A 15,087-nucleotide genomic window follows, 5' to 3' on the forward strand; every position below is an offset into this window, starting at 1 on the left:
TCGCTACAGTAAGTCAATATTGAATTCCCATACTATATGTCATACCAAAAAATTTAACATAAAAAAATTTATATTGATATTGTACCGAAAATTCAATCTACTGAAGTTTAAGTATGAATTATCTATATGATATCTTAATTGTTAGGACACGAATGAGATACGTTTCTGATACGTTTGGATTCAATTGTAAAAAATTAAAAGTTGCAAGGTTAAATTGATTGATGTAATATGATTTTCTATTTACGATTTTAAATTTTTAATTTTTAATACTAAAGTTTACTAGAAAAATTATGTTATAATAACTATTGGTTAGTAGTTGCTATAATAGAGAATTGTCTTGTAGTAGCTATTGGTTAGTGGCTGTTATAATACATTTGCTAAGTGAAATTTGAGAGATCATAACTTTTGACTCAGATTGAATTATGAGATGCACAATGTATCAAATCGAAGCTCATTTACAGCCTATTTGGAATGATATGGAATTCAATTTCTTTTAGAATTGGAATTGAATTCCATGCTTTGGAATGATTTTTTAGCTAAGAATTGATATAAAATTCAATTCCAATTCCATCAAACAAGGCAAAAGTAAATCACACATCTTTATGTGTGATTTAGATAGGGAATTCAATTATCCATATTATGTCCATTGTGCCCTCATTCTCTCTTCTTTGTAAAAAAAGAAAAGAAAAAAAAAAGAAGGATAAAATGGTAAAACATAAGAATTCCATAACTTAAGTTGCAATTCATTCCAAACATGATAATTGAATTCAATTCCTTATGGAATTCAATTCATAATAGAATTCAATTCAATTCCATGACTTAAGTTATTTCCAAACAGGGTGTTAGAGATCATCGATTTGATATATTGTGCATTATATGGTTCATCCATAATTAAAAGTTACGACCTCTTAAAGTTTACTTTACAAACGTATTGTAGCAGCTACTACAATAGCTACTACAACATAATTTTCTCTGTTATAGCAGCTACTACAACATAGTTTTTCCTATGTTGTTGTAGCATCTATGAACCAGTAGCTACTGTTGGTGTAATATTCCTGGGTCAAGGTTTACCAGGTTGACTGTGCTTGAGTTGGCTCGAGCTTGAGTTGGCCCAAGCTTGAATCTTGATGTTTGAGTTTCGATATTTGACAATATATGGAGATTGCAAGAGCAATCATCCGATTGGGGAGATTGTTGGAGCAATTCCTCTCTGGTCAAGGTTTGACCAGTCTGATGTGAAGAAGAGTCAAGTAGGTCAAAGGGTTGACCGGATACTTGACTGGGAAAGTCCTAACTAGAGGTTAGGCAAAGAGAAGTCTTGGTGAGTGAAGGCAAACAATTGGAAATCCTAGTGAGTGAAGTCAGGTGAAAGACCTAGTGAATGAAGCTAAGTAGTTGGAAAATCCTAGTGAGTGAAGCCAGGTGAAAGACCTAGTGAATGAAACTAGGCAGGTGAAAGTCCCGGTGAGTGAAGCCGGACAGTGGGAAAATCCTAGTGAGTGAAGCTAGGTGAAAGTCCCGGTGAGTGAAGTCAGGCACATGGGAAGTCCTGGTGAGTGAAACTAGGCAGATGAAAAGTCTTAGTGAGTGAAGCTAGGCAGATGGAAAGACCTGGTGAGTGAAGTCAGACACGTGGAGATTGAGGTGGGTCAAGGTTGACTGGACACCTGGTGTTGGGAAGCCCAAGTAGGTCAAAGGATTGACCGGATACTTGCCATGAGGAAATCTAGATGGGTCAAGGATGACCGGACATCTGGTGGAAGTCCAAGTGGGTCATGGAGGACCGGACATTTGGCACGAGATGGCAAGCCCAAGTGGATCAAGTTTGACCGGACACTTGGCACGAGGAGAAAAGTCCAAGTGGGTCAAGGATTGATCGAACACTTAGTGAAGAAGTCCCTTAAGGCTGGCCGGATACTAGACATGAGGAGTTCCAATAGGTCACGGTTGACTGAATATTGGATTTAGGGACCCTTGAGCTTGATTTGAGCAAGTCAAGGGTGGTCAATCGATCATCCAAGAATATATTCGACAAAAATATTTCAAGAATATAAATTCTTTAATCGATAAGCTATTTCTTTTAACTTAATATATTTTGTTATATTTTGAATTTTTAATTCACAAAAATATTTCAAGAATATAAATTCTAACTTGGTAAAGTTTTTCGACAATATTTCTAATTTGCAAAACTCGTTCGACAAAATATTTTATAATTTACAAAATTTATTCGACAGAAGATTTTCTAATCCGAAAAACTCTTTCGATGAGATAATTTGCAATTCAGAAAAATTTTTAGATCCGGAAAAAATTTTCGACAATATTTCTAGTTTTCGTAATTCTTTCAAAAAAATACTTTGTGATTCACAAAAGTATTTCGAAAATATTTCTAATTTGCAGAAGTCTTGCGGCAACGTATTGATAGAATAAATCAACTGGTCAGGAGGTGGAAACCATACCTGACTTACCTTGTCGGTCGTTGATTCTCCTCCTGTTGAATTGCTTTCTTCTGAAGACTCTCCCCCTTTCTCGATGCTCATCTCGGATGAGCTTTCTTCATCTGTAGGTGGGTCTTCCGCTATGATTGCTGTCTCGGCAATTTCTTCGGTCTCGGACTGTTCTGTCGGTGGCTCAGTGTCTATTGAGTCATCGGCTTCCAAAGGTTCTTCATAGAACTTCAAGAACTTTTCCCAAAGTTCTTTTACGTTTTTGTATTCTCCGATTCTGTCGAGATCTTCATTTGGTATTACGGTTAGAAGATGAAATTCTACTCGTCCGTTTGCCATCGATTCGTTACGTTGTTTGTTGGTCCAGAGGAGTAAATCGATTTCTTCTCCGTTAGTGTTCTTTGGCGCTTCATAACCAGATTTCATTATTAGAAAAATACCAATATCTGAGTTTAGATATACCTCCATTTTTTGTTTCCAAGCGGCAAACTCCCCCTTGAATGTAGGTGGGTAGTCGCTAGCTCCGACCATCGTTTTGTTGCTTCAGACGGCGGTTAGTCCTTCTGAGGCGTCTCGACTCTGATACCACTTGTAGGACCGTTGCGGCCGGCTAGGAGGGGGTTGTTGGATAGTCATATAAAATAAAAACAAACAACCCTTCTCGAACTCTTTAAGCTAACACTTGCATAAATAAAGCAAAGCAGTAAATTAAAAACATAAAGAACGAGGCACAAAATATTTACTTGGTTACAACCGATGTGGTTGTTAATCCAAGGAAGTTGAAAGCACTAGAATACTCCTTTAGGTGGAGAAACCTCTTACAACGTTGACGCGCAGAAACAGAAGCTCAACTACAACTCTAGAGCACACAAGAGTTGAAATTAATTACTTGGAGTTCGTTTAAAAGCTTCTGGACCAAGACTATATTTATAGCCTTGGTTGGGGTGCCCCGAAGGGTTCCGGGCGCACTGGGGGGGATAAAACTTTTCCCCCAACGTTCAGATCACGTTTGACGCGATCTGGTCAAGATTCAAGGTTCGAGCGCCCGGAGCCATTCCGGGCGCCTCGGGCTGTTCCGAGCGCCCAGAATGGTTCCGGGCGTCCGGAGCACTATGGTCAATAGGAGTTGACTTTTCTCCGTCGGGACCTTTGCTCCGGTTCAGTTCACCTCGGTCCGGGTCTTCAACTCCGGATCTACTCGCTTGGGTGATCTCTGCCATTCAGAAAAGGGCTCACCCGAACCCAACTTCCGGTCTCCTCGAGTAGGCTTCCCTCCGGCTTCTCGTCCCTCGGAATCGCCGCGTGTTTCCTTCTCGTCCACCAGCATACTCATCCGCAATCTTCGTCCCTCGGTCGCACCCCGTGTCGACCTTCTCGCTAGCTGCGTCTCTTGCTCCCCGAGCAATCTTCCGCTCCGGCTTTCGTCCCTCGGAACCACCGCACTCTTCCTTCTTGTCCGCCGGTGTACTCTTCCGCAGCACCTCGTCCCTCGGACGCACCGCATGCCTTCCTTCTTGCTAGTTGCGTCTTCCGCTCGAGTACCTGTGCTCCTAAGCTCCTGCACACTTAGACACAAGGTTAGAGACACATAGGACCTAACTTAACTTGTTGATCACACCAAAACAACCTTGGGGTTCCAACAAGATCCTTGGATTAGTCACCTCTTCTTGAGGTGGATACCAAGTAAATCCATTGTGTTAGTGTTATGAGAGTTGCTGAAGTGTTTTCGGCTACAACAACATCATCAAAGCAAGCAACCGAAGCACGACAAGATATTCAACCCCCCTCTAGCATCAATCAACCCTAACAAGTGATATCAGAGCGAGGTCACTCTTCATCGGAATCACCGCTAGAAAGGGCAACGAGCTAGAGGGAGAAGAAGTTGAAGCAACAAATTCAACAAGTCAAATATTTCATCAAAGCTTAACTTCAAATAGAATTCCGAGATGGATTCGGATTCGACACAAGGGTACCTCCACCATACACATCAACAAGTTTCGATCTTTGGAAATCAAGGATCGAAATTTTTTTCATGGTGGACATAAAGCAATGGTTTGCTCTAATGGAATGTTTCCAAGCTCCAACAAATTCAAAGGGGAAAAATCTCAAGAAGAGCAAGTTGAGCCAAGAGAAAATTCAAAGAAGTCAGGCCAATGACAAAGTGACCAAAGTGTTGGTCAACATATTGTCGAGCAACATTTTGAAGCAAATAGGAGAATTTGAAGATGTCAAGGAGGTATGGAGCAAATTGGCTAAACTCCATGAGATATCCTCCACTGTACCAAACCAAGAAGAATCCAAAGAGGGTGACTCATTGGATCAAGATCAAGAAGAAGAGGACTCAGAAGTTGAGAGATGCTCAACTTCCGAAGAAAAAGGGCAAAGAGGGAGCATACTCTTTGTTCAACGGGCAAGAACATGAAGATGAAGAGTCCTCCACCTCTAGAATTGAGGGGGAGCTTACTTCATTGGCACCGAGGTAAGAAGAAGTATCTACCTTTGGATCAAATGAAGAAGAAAAAGATGGTGCCACCTCCACAAATCAAGAAAAATCAAATGGAGGATCATGTGCCACCCCTACAAGTAAAGGTATAACAATTTCAAGTTTAAATAATAAAAATCATATTATTTTCTTTGAATGTAAGGAAAGAGGATACTATAAGAGCAAGTGCCCAAAATTGGCCAAGAAGAAGGGCCAAGTGGCACCCAAGGGCAAGGAGAAGCCCAAGAGGACCAACCCCATGACAAAGAAGAGCAAGGAACACATTGTGTATTTCTTGTGTCATCAAAAAGAACATTATCGGAGCCAATGTCCAAAGAGGAAGAAACCGGTCAAGGTCAAGGTTAAGGGAGGAAGCTCAAGTCAAGGGGGAGCTCTCAAAAGCAAATCGAAGGTATCATTTGTTGAGTCTATCCCTTTAAGTCATGATAAAAAGCATGCTAAGTCTAGTTTATATCATTTTAATATTATTTATCTTGAAAATAGGAAGTGATCCTGCCCGAATGAAGGAAGTTGGAAAGTCGGAAGTGGGATGACTACTGATGGGTTGAAGACTTCGATCCTGCAAACAAAACCAAAACCAGGGAAGGGGTCCCGGGCATTGACCCTCCGACGCTCAAGTCAAAATCAGGAAGTGAGAATGAAGTAATCAAGAAAATAAAAAAATCTTGCCTTTCTCATACCTGACGTCCCCTTTTATACATTTTTCTGTAATCGTTCATCTGTCCTTATTTAATGATATTAATTGCCAGAGGAAGGTTTATTTGTCTTGACTTCTGTGCATTAATGATAAGTGAAGTGTTTTTCTTTGCCTTGACTTCTTTGTATTTAATAATAGACAGCGTGTTCTCTTTTGCTTTCTTGTCTCCTATGTAATGTCATTCCTTAAGCCAAACGGGTGGTCCGAGCGGCTTGCTTTCACTACCGACCGGCTCATAATGCAACGATCGGGCAAGTGATGTCTGTTGGTGCAATATCCCTAGGCTTGAGTCTTAATGTTTGAGTTTCGATGTTTGACAATACATGGAGATTGCAGATGCAATCATCCATTTGGGGAGATTGTTGATATAATTCCCTTTTGATCAAGATTGACCAGTTAGATGTGAAGAAGAGTCAAGTATGTCAAAGGGTTGACTGGATACTTGACTGGGAAAGTCCTAACTGGAGACTAGGCAATTGGAAATCTTGGTGAGTGAAGTCAGGTGAAAGACCTAGTGAGTGAAGCTAGGCAGTTGGAAAATCTTAGTGGGTGAAGCTAGGTGAAAGTCCTGGTGAGTGAAGCTAAGCAGGTGAAAGTCCTGGTGAGTGAAGCCAGACAATGAGAAAATCCTGGTGAGTGAAGCTAGGTGAAAACCCTAGTGAGTGAAGCTAGGTGAAAGTCCCGGTGAGTAAAGCCAGGCAAATGGGAAGTCCTACTGAGTGAAGCTAGGCAGATGGAAATGTTGGTTGCTACTCGGAATATTGTACCGATTTCCCTGTACAAAAATTTTGTACAAGTCCTGAACCTTTCCTAACAACCTATTATGTTCTTTAGAAATTAAATTAGGAATCACAAACAGAACTTAACATTATTGATTTCAAATTTAACTTATCTGTTCTTAGAGGTTTAGACTTGGATTACAAACGATACTTAACATTATTGATCCAAAATCCACCCATATTACAAATTCGATTAAATATTTATTTCAGAGATCGGCTCCCAGGTCAAACATAGCAAGACACTAGGCCTTCTTGGGTATGGGATCATCCACCACTGCTTCGACAAAGCCTCTCAAAGAAATTTAATATTTAATCTCCTTATAGTAACCCTAAGTTTAACCAATAAGAACAATCGAATCACAAGATCGAAAAAACAAAAAAAACACAAATCGAATCACAAATCCGAAAAACCTAGAATCACTAGCTCTTGTGTTTGGTATTTCAAGATCTAAACAAAAAGGATGAACTAGTTATGATGCGGAAACTAATAACTAGTTATACCTTTTGTAATTTATAGACCTCACGATCTTCTATCATATTCCTCTTCTTATCTCGGACGTCGTGTGGACGACGATCTACCGAGACGAGAATCCACCCAAGCTTCCTTCTTCTCCAAGCAAGTTTTGGCCACTCCTAATCTCCAAGAGATGAAGAACTTTCGGCCACCAACCAAGCTCCAAGGGATGCAAGAAACAAAGCCTCCTATCGCTCCTTCTTCCTCTAGCAAAATCCGACCACCACCAAGCTTCTTGAGATGAAGATGCCACCGGCCTCACAAAGGAAGAAGAATAGGAGAGGAACAGAAGGGTTGACCACACCACCATGGAATAGAAGAGAGAAATACTAGATTATGTGTATTGTGAGGTGAGGCACCTCTACCCTCTCTTTTATATTCCTTGGCCTTGGCAAATAAGAAAAGTTTTGATAAAAACTTCCTTATTCTCCTTGCCAATGAAAGGAAAGTTTAATAAAAATTTCCTTTTTAAATTATATATGGTCGGCCACCTTAATCCCTCCAAACAAGGAAAGTTTTAAACACAAAATTAAAACTTCCTAATTTATTTTCGGAAAATTTTTAAAATAAAAATTTCTCTTTTAAAAATCCCCTTCATGGTTGGTTATAAAAGGAAATTTTTATAAATTAAAATCTCTCTATTAAAACATGTGGATGATTTACAAAAAGAAAAGTTTTTTCTAAAATTAAAATCTTCCTTTTAACTACAAATAAGGAAAGATATCAAATCTTTCTTTTAATCTTTTGTAGAAAACTATAAAAGGGAAGATTTATAATTTTTAAAACTCTCTTTTAAAACCATGAGGATGGTTACAAAAAAGAAAAGTTTTCTAAAAAATTAAAATCTTCCTTTTAACTACAAATAAGGAAAGATATCAAACCTTTTTTCTTAATCCTTTGTAAAAGCTATAAAAGGAAAGATTTAAAATTTAAAATTTCTTTTAAAACCATGGCTTCCACATAAGATAAGATTTTAAAAAATAAAATCCTTTTAATTTATTGTGGTCGGCCACCTAAGCTTGGGCTCCGAGCTAGGGTCGGCCACCACTTGATCCATCCAAGCCTTGATGTGGTCGGTCCTTGCTTGGGCTCCAAGCTTGGTTTGGTCGGCCACCTAGGATGGGTAAGATGGTGGGTATGGGTGGGTATAATACTTTATAATTAAGAGATTACGACAGGGACCGAGAGGAGGAATTGGTTTTGGTCTCCCGATGAACTTCAGCATCTCGTATTCGCCCTGAACACCCAACTCGAGTTCATCAATAATAACTCATTCCATTAAAGAGTTATTATTGAACTACCGCACTAATCTCATATTACTATATGAGCTCCTTCTTATCATAAGTGTGTTAATCTCCCTGTATTTAAGATGTTGAATGTCCACTAATTAAATGAGTTACTGACAACTCACTTTAATTAATATCTTAGTCCAAGAGTAGTACCACTCAACCTTATGTAGGACCGTTGCGGCCGCCTAGAAGGGGGGGTTAAATAGCCCTGAAAAATAAAAGCAAAAACACCCTTCTCGAACTTTAAACTAACACTTGCAGAATAATAAAATAAACAGAAAATAACAAAAGATGAGGCACCAGATTTGACTTGGTTACAACCGGGGAGGTTGTTAATCCAAGGATGATGATCGCACTATTATCTCGTTCAGGCGGAGAAGCCTCTTTTATAGCAGTGTAGACACAGAAAGAAAGAAGCTAATCTAAACAGTGGAAGCGCACAAGTGTTGTTTACAATTTCTGAATGAATTAAAAAGCTTCTGGACCAAGGCTATATTTATAGCCTTGGTCGGGGTGCCTGAAGGGTTCCGGGCGCCCTGGGTGGATAAAACTTTATCCCCCAACGTTCAGATCGAGATTGACTCAATCTGGTCAAACTTCACGATCCGGGTGCCCTGGGGGGATAAAACTTTATCCCCCAACGTTCAGATCGAGATTGACTCGATCTGGTCAAACTTCACGATCTGGGCGCCCGGAAGGGTTCCGGGCGCCCCGGACCCCCAAGTCAACAGATGTTGACTTGTTTCCATCGGGACCTTTGCTCCGGTTCGGTCCGCCTCGGTCCAGGTCTTCTGCTCCGGATCCGCTCACTTGGGTGATCTCTGCCATCCGGAAAAGGGCCCACCCGAACCCAACTTCCAATCTTCTCGAGCGGGCTTCCCTCCGGCTTATCGTCCCTCAGAATCGCTGCGTGTTTCCTTCTCATCCGCTGGCGTACTCATCCGTAGTCTTCGTCCCTCGGACGCATCGTGTGTCGTCCTTCTCGCTAGCTGCGTCTCTTGCTCCCCGAGCAATCTTCCGCTGTAAAATACGGTGATAAATAATAATTAAATAATAAAGTTTAATTGACGAAAAGCCTTAACGGATTTTTTAGAAATTTTTCTGGAATTAATCGGAGCTCGTATGATATATTTAAAGGGGATACCCTTATTGGGTTATAAGAAAGCCTATTTAGAATACTCATTTAAGGTAGGAGTTGATTGATTTCAATTAACCTAAGTCTAATATATATAAACCTAGGTTTTTGTTTTTATTTTCGTTTTTTCTCTCTTCTCCTTTTATCTCCTCCCGATTCCCAAATCCGATGCCGAACCCCTTGCCCGTGCCCTAGTTTCCCCCACCGCGCCGAGCTTCTTCTTCCCCGTCGATCTCTCCCTCTTGCGATTTGCCTCCTTCGCCGGGCTCTCCCTCCGTCACTCTCCCTCGCACGAGCCCCAACCGTCGGCCTCTCCTCCTCACGTGAGCAACACAGCCGGTGATCCTTCTTCCTCGTGCGAGCACCCCAGTCGTTGAATCCGCCTCGAGCGTCGCTGCCTTTGCCGACGCCGTTGACCTGGTGAGTCATTGTCGTTTTCCTGACCATGAGCAAGTGCTCTCCATATGTCAGTATGAGATCAAAGGGGGGGGGGGGGGTAAGGACTAACTGCTAGGATATGATGATTGTCTGCTTGAAAGGGCTGTGATTTGAGGTTTTTGCGTTGTTCCTGCTTGTCTTTGCATTATCTTGAGTTCTCCTTTTTGATTTTCGCAACAGATTTAGGGTTCTAGCTCGTAATTGATGATGTTCTGTTCATGTTGAATTTCCGAATTCAAATGTTGCATTGCTACCCTCTTGTTGCCCTTAATTTTGTCAGCTTAGAAGTTTTGGATCAATTCCAATATTGCACTCGATTCTCACCTGTTGATTGAATGCCTGATGTGTTATGCTTCCTTGTGTTGGCTACGGTTGAACCTGAGCAAGTTAGCAAATCGGGTATTCTTTAGTTGGGATCTCGTTTCTTGATGTAAACTTGGGTTCTATATTTAGGAAGATAATTCCTGTACAGATTTTGTTTGGGTTCTATAGTTTCGATTTGGTTTCAAAGTTGGGTACATTCTTCATGATGAATTGAAATGCTGATGTGTATTAAGGAGTAGCTTTCCCTTAAATTCTTTTAAAAGATGCATGATCACAGTATGGTTGTTTTTGTCAATACGTATGGTTCTCGTTCCTTTCCTTCTAACTATCTTTTGTGTATGCATGTTTCTTCTCCTTGAGGTAGAGGGATTCTTCTTAATTCTTTAAAATGAGCACGATTGTAGAACGAATAGAGCTAAGTTCCTCAGTTCTGTTATTGTACATATATGGTTCCAATGAAATGACAAGGGTAGTCATTTTTTTAAGTATAGCTAATTGGATGAGTATGAGCATATGAGGGGGCAGTACGAGATTGGTGCTTTAGGATGAACTCCAGGGAGGGTCCTTCCAAGCATGGATAAAATGAAATTAATTTATAGATTCCTAATCAGATAGGGGGTGCAGTTAGCTATTTGGTTCAAGATGGATTTAGCTAACTAGTTAATACTTGATTAGTTGTATCATACACTATGTGATTGCAGGACTTGATTGGGGACAAGCCGCGTGACGTGGGTGATTCCGATAGATACGAGACATCTCGAGGCGGGTACTTCTTGCTTTGTTTCTTTTAGTACCTTGATATTGGTGCATGAACTATTTTGGATAAGAAACTATTTTACCTTGACTCTGTAACACCCCTAGAAAGCCTAGATAAGAAAGTAAGGATAATGAGAGTTTGAAGGTAGTGAAAAGAAGGTGTAAATATTCTAAGTTGAATATTAAGATGGGAAGGATTTAGATGATTAAAAACTTTATGAAAGAAAATAAAGTTGAGAATATAAAGTTCTATACATGATTTATAATGCAAGGAATTAATGTAAACAAAAGAAATATGAGATAATATATATATGTATGAAATATTTATGCATAATGCATAATATTGTAATTATGTACAAAAGAAAATAAAATGTTAGAGGAGAGATTGAACCTTGGATCTCTTGTAAGGAACATGTATAGGATATCAAAGGGGATAGGAGAATTATTGATAAGAAGAGAAAGGACTAAGTAGTTAAGAATAAGAAAGGATTTTTTTTACTTAAAAGGAAAAGGAAGTAAAAAGAAGTAAAAAATATGTTAGGAGAAGGATTTGATCCTTGGTTCTCTTGTGGATGCATGCATGTGTTAACCAAGTGTGATAGGAGTGAATATTGTAAGAGGAGAGATGGGAATTATAATTAAAGGAAAGAAAGGAGAGAAATTAAGAGAAAGAAAAGAGAGAAACTCAAGAAGCATTTCTCTAAGCATATTCTTTCTCATTAAGAGGAGAAGTAAATGAGGAGGATGAATCAAGTCAAGTTTTCCTCCCCTCATTTTAGTATAAATAGGCATGGAGGGGTGACTTCAACTTCATCCTCAACTCATTCTCCTCCTCTCCTCCATTGGTGCCGAGAACTCACTCTCTCCCTCTTTTTCTTTCTTGTTGTTGCCGAGCAACACAAGAGGAAGAAATCTCTTCTTCCTTCCTCTTTCCACCAAAAGACCTAGCTTCCTCCATTGGTGCCAAGCAAAGCAAGCAAGAATAAGAAAGGTCCACAAGCAAGTTCTCGAACCTAGGAAACTTAAGCAAAGAAGGTAAGCTTCCCCTCACCTGCGGTACAAGGCTTTCATGTGATTTTCGGATTCTTTTTCTATGCCTTGAAAGAAAGTTTTCCCCTACGTTTTTATACATATATGATGCATGATCAGAGGTGTATGTAACCCTAGAATTTCAATCAAAAATATTGTAAATAGGTTAGGAAAATTATTGTCTAACCAAACTAGTGCAAGGTTCCCTCTATGAAATGCTAAGGACCTTCCTAGGGTTTTCTTGCTCGGAAGTTGATTGGAACCAAAAGAACCCCACTCTCATGTTTCGGCCAAGAAAGAATTTAGGGTTAGGAGGACCTTGAATTTAAAATAACTATGCTTATATGACATGATATAAAGTTCTTAAGAGTTGTATACTTGTATGTTGAAATAAACTCATGAACCTTACTCTTAATATTTCGGCCATGGTAAGGTGATAGTTTAGAGAAGCTTAAACAAAATTCTAATATGCTCAATGACCTCTGTGATATTATGTTATGAAAGATGATTAATGCTCTCATGTTTAATTGGAATGTAGAAAATTAGTTACATGATTTATGACATGTAAGATCACAAGAGTCCTAGCTTGTTTATGATCCAACCTTGTGTATGATGTTCTTAGTAAATCTTGCTATGAAATTTACTTAGGTTTCCCATGCTTTAGGCCACTTAAAGGAAGTTTATATTCTATAAATTTCGGCCAAGTAAGGTTTAAAGGACCTAGAGGCCTTGGAAATGAAACCTAAGGGGTTAAAAGTACTTCTTATGAAAACTTGATAATGTGTGAATGTGATACATGTTTGTATGACCTAAATGAATCATTATGTGTTCGGCCATGAAGGGATAGATGCCCTAGAAACCCTAGAACAAAAATTAAATATGTCTATGCCATGCTGTATGAAAATGATATGATAATAAGTTAGAATGCATGATTGCTTTAGTTACGGAATGATATGCATAATGAAGTTATATTATGAAATATGCCATGATGTGTTACATAATGAAAAGAAATGAAGTTATGATATGATATGTGATAGCATAGAAAATGTTATACATAATGAAAAGAAATGAAGTTATGTTATGATATGTGATAGCATAAAAAATGCTATACATAATGAAAAGAAATGAAAAGAATAAATGCATGAAAGATTGTTAAGGACATGATATGATAGTTATGCATGATAAGTTATTTTTATGGTTTGTACCAAGGGTGGGCTCCGTAAACTGGAGTAAGACTCGGGCCTCGTCAGTAATGGGCCTTTGAGTGCCCTAGGTCGATGGAGTAAGACTCGGGCCTAGTATGTATGAATGGTAGGGCTCAAGACTTGCTACCTTGGACCTACGCATTATGTATGTGGTACAAACCGGGATCCCAAATGATGATGATATTAATTTCAAGTACTTATAAGTATAAGTTTTCAAATTCATGATGCATTGCCTACATATGTGCTTGAATTATCTGATGATTAGATATTATGTCATGTGATATTATGATATGACTATGAATATGATACCCTTGTATGTCGTATGCTTATGATACCTCGCATGATATTGATTTGAAATGATATGAATTCGGTTTTAGTGAGTAGGAAAGGAACTTACTGAGCCATGAGTGCTCATAGCTTACTTTCCTTGTACCGCAGATAAAAGAGAAAGCCGGAACGAAGCAGCAGGAGGAGCAGATAGTGATGTGTGTGGTGGTGGCTCGGCTAGGACGATTCGGACAAATTAATATTTTTAGTTATAAGTTCAATATATGCACATTTGAACAAATCAGAATATGTGATATTATGCTTAATAAATTAAATTCTTTAAAGATTTTATTCTTCCGCTGTTATAGTAAAACATGTACGTAAGTAGTATAAGAACGTAGCGCCGCCCTTAGGTAAGAAGGGTGGGCGTTACAGACTCCACTCTTATTTTTCCTACGCTTGATACTTCCACGCAATCTTTGAGAAATTCATTTCCATATCTATACAGTCTCTTTTGTTGTCCATGATCGGTAGCAAATACTAGATACCATATTTGTATGCTTTGACTGTTGCTTATTTATGTACGATATTGAGCATGCTGGCTTCATGTAGCATACCCGTTTCTGCTTATATATATATATGATAACTGTTGCATTGTTCGCATCATGTCATGGCATACATGCCGCATCCTCGGCCACTCGAGAGAGTGGTAAGAAGGATTATTTATATCTTATGACAGTTGTCAAGTCCTATGACCAGGCCATACTCCTAATCTGGCGACTAGGTGTTCTGCTGTCCCATCGAGAGCGTGCTTGGACTGTAGCAGTATGGTGTCAGATAAGCTCTCGACACACATACCGAGGTATGGGCGAAGAACACGTGTTTGCCTCGTTATGTGTGCGTGAGTTCTTTCACCGCTCTATATAATGCCCTATACTTGCCATACGCGTTTATACTTTGGCAGTTACTTCTTGCTGTTGTTCACTTATGCTGATATGTTGTCTTATGTTGAGATATGCTCACGTTGTAGGTGGTTAAACCTTGGTTTATTAATTGGAAATGTTTATATACCTTACCCATTACCTCTGTAGTTATGAGCAGTACTGTAACAGATTAGTACCATTTCTGACTTTCTATATCTAGCCTAGGATATGGTTCCAGGTATGAACCTTTATCATGGTTTTATTTTTTTTGTCTGCTATTCTCTTATGAGACTGTATTCCTTTTGGTTATTCTCTATTGGTTGATTATGTTCATGCACTATCTTTTCTATACCCGCTGAGTTCCAATACTCACCACCTCACAAAATGGTTTTCTTTCGCCAGGTAACAGATAGATGAGTCATGGATGCTTGGAGAGATGCCGACTGCCAGTCATGGGTCCTACATCACACTCGAGGATAGTTTTCGTTTTGGTTTTGTTATCGTTTGGGGCGGTATATTGATTTTGTGTATTCTGTTTTTCAAAAAGTCGATGTGAATTTTGGGTCAAGTCTGTGATGACTGTATTTTTGTTAGTGTCGTTGTTGACTTTACTTTCGTATCGTTTTATGTCTTCCGCTGCTGTGTGTTTACGTTCAGTCGTGTAGGCTTATTAAACTGCATGGTGGTATTTATTTTGTCCAGCCGGGTAGGCTGAGTATATTAAATTACGTGTTATGTTGTTTATATTTTGTATATATATTCCAGCCGAGTGTGGCTAAGGTAT

This window comes from Zingiber officinale, chromosome 5A (assembly GCF_018446385.1).
Source record: "Zingiber officinale cultivar Zhangliang chromosome 5A, Zo_v1.1, whole genome shotgun sequence".
In the NCBI taxonomy this organism is placed as follows: Eukaryota; Viridiplantae; Streptophyta; class Magnoliopsida; order Zingiberales; family Zingiberaceae; genus Zingiber; species Zingiber officinale.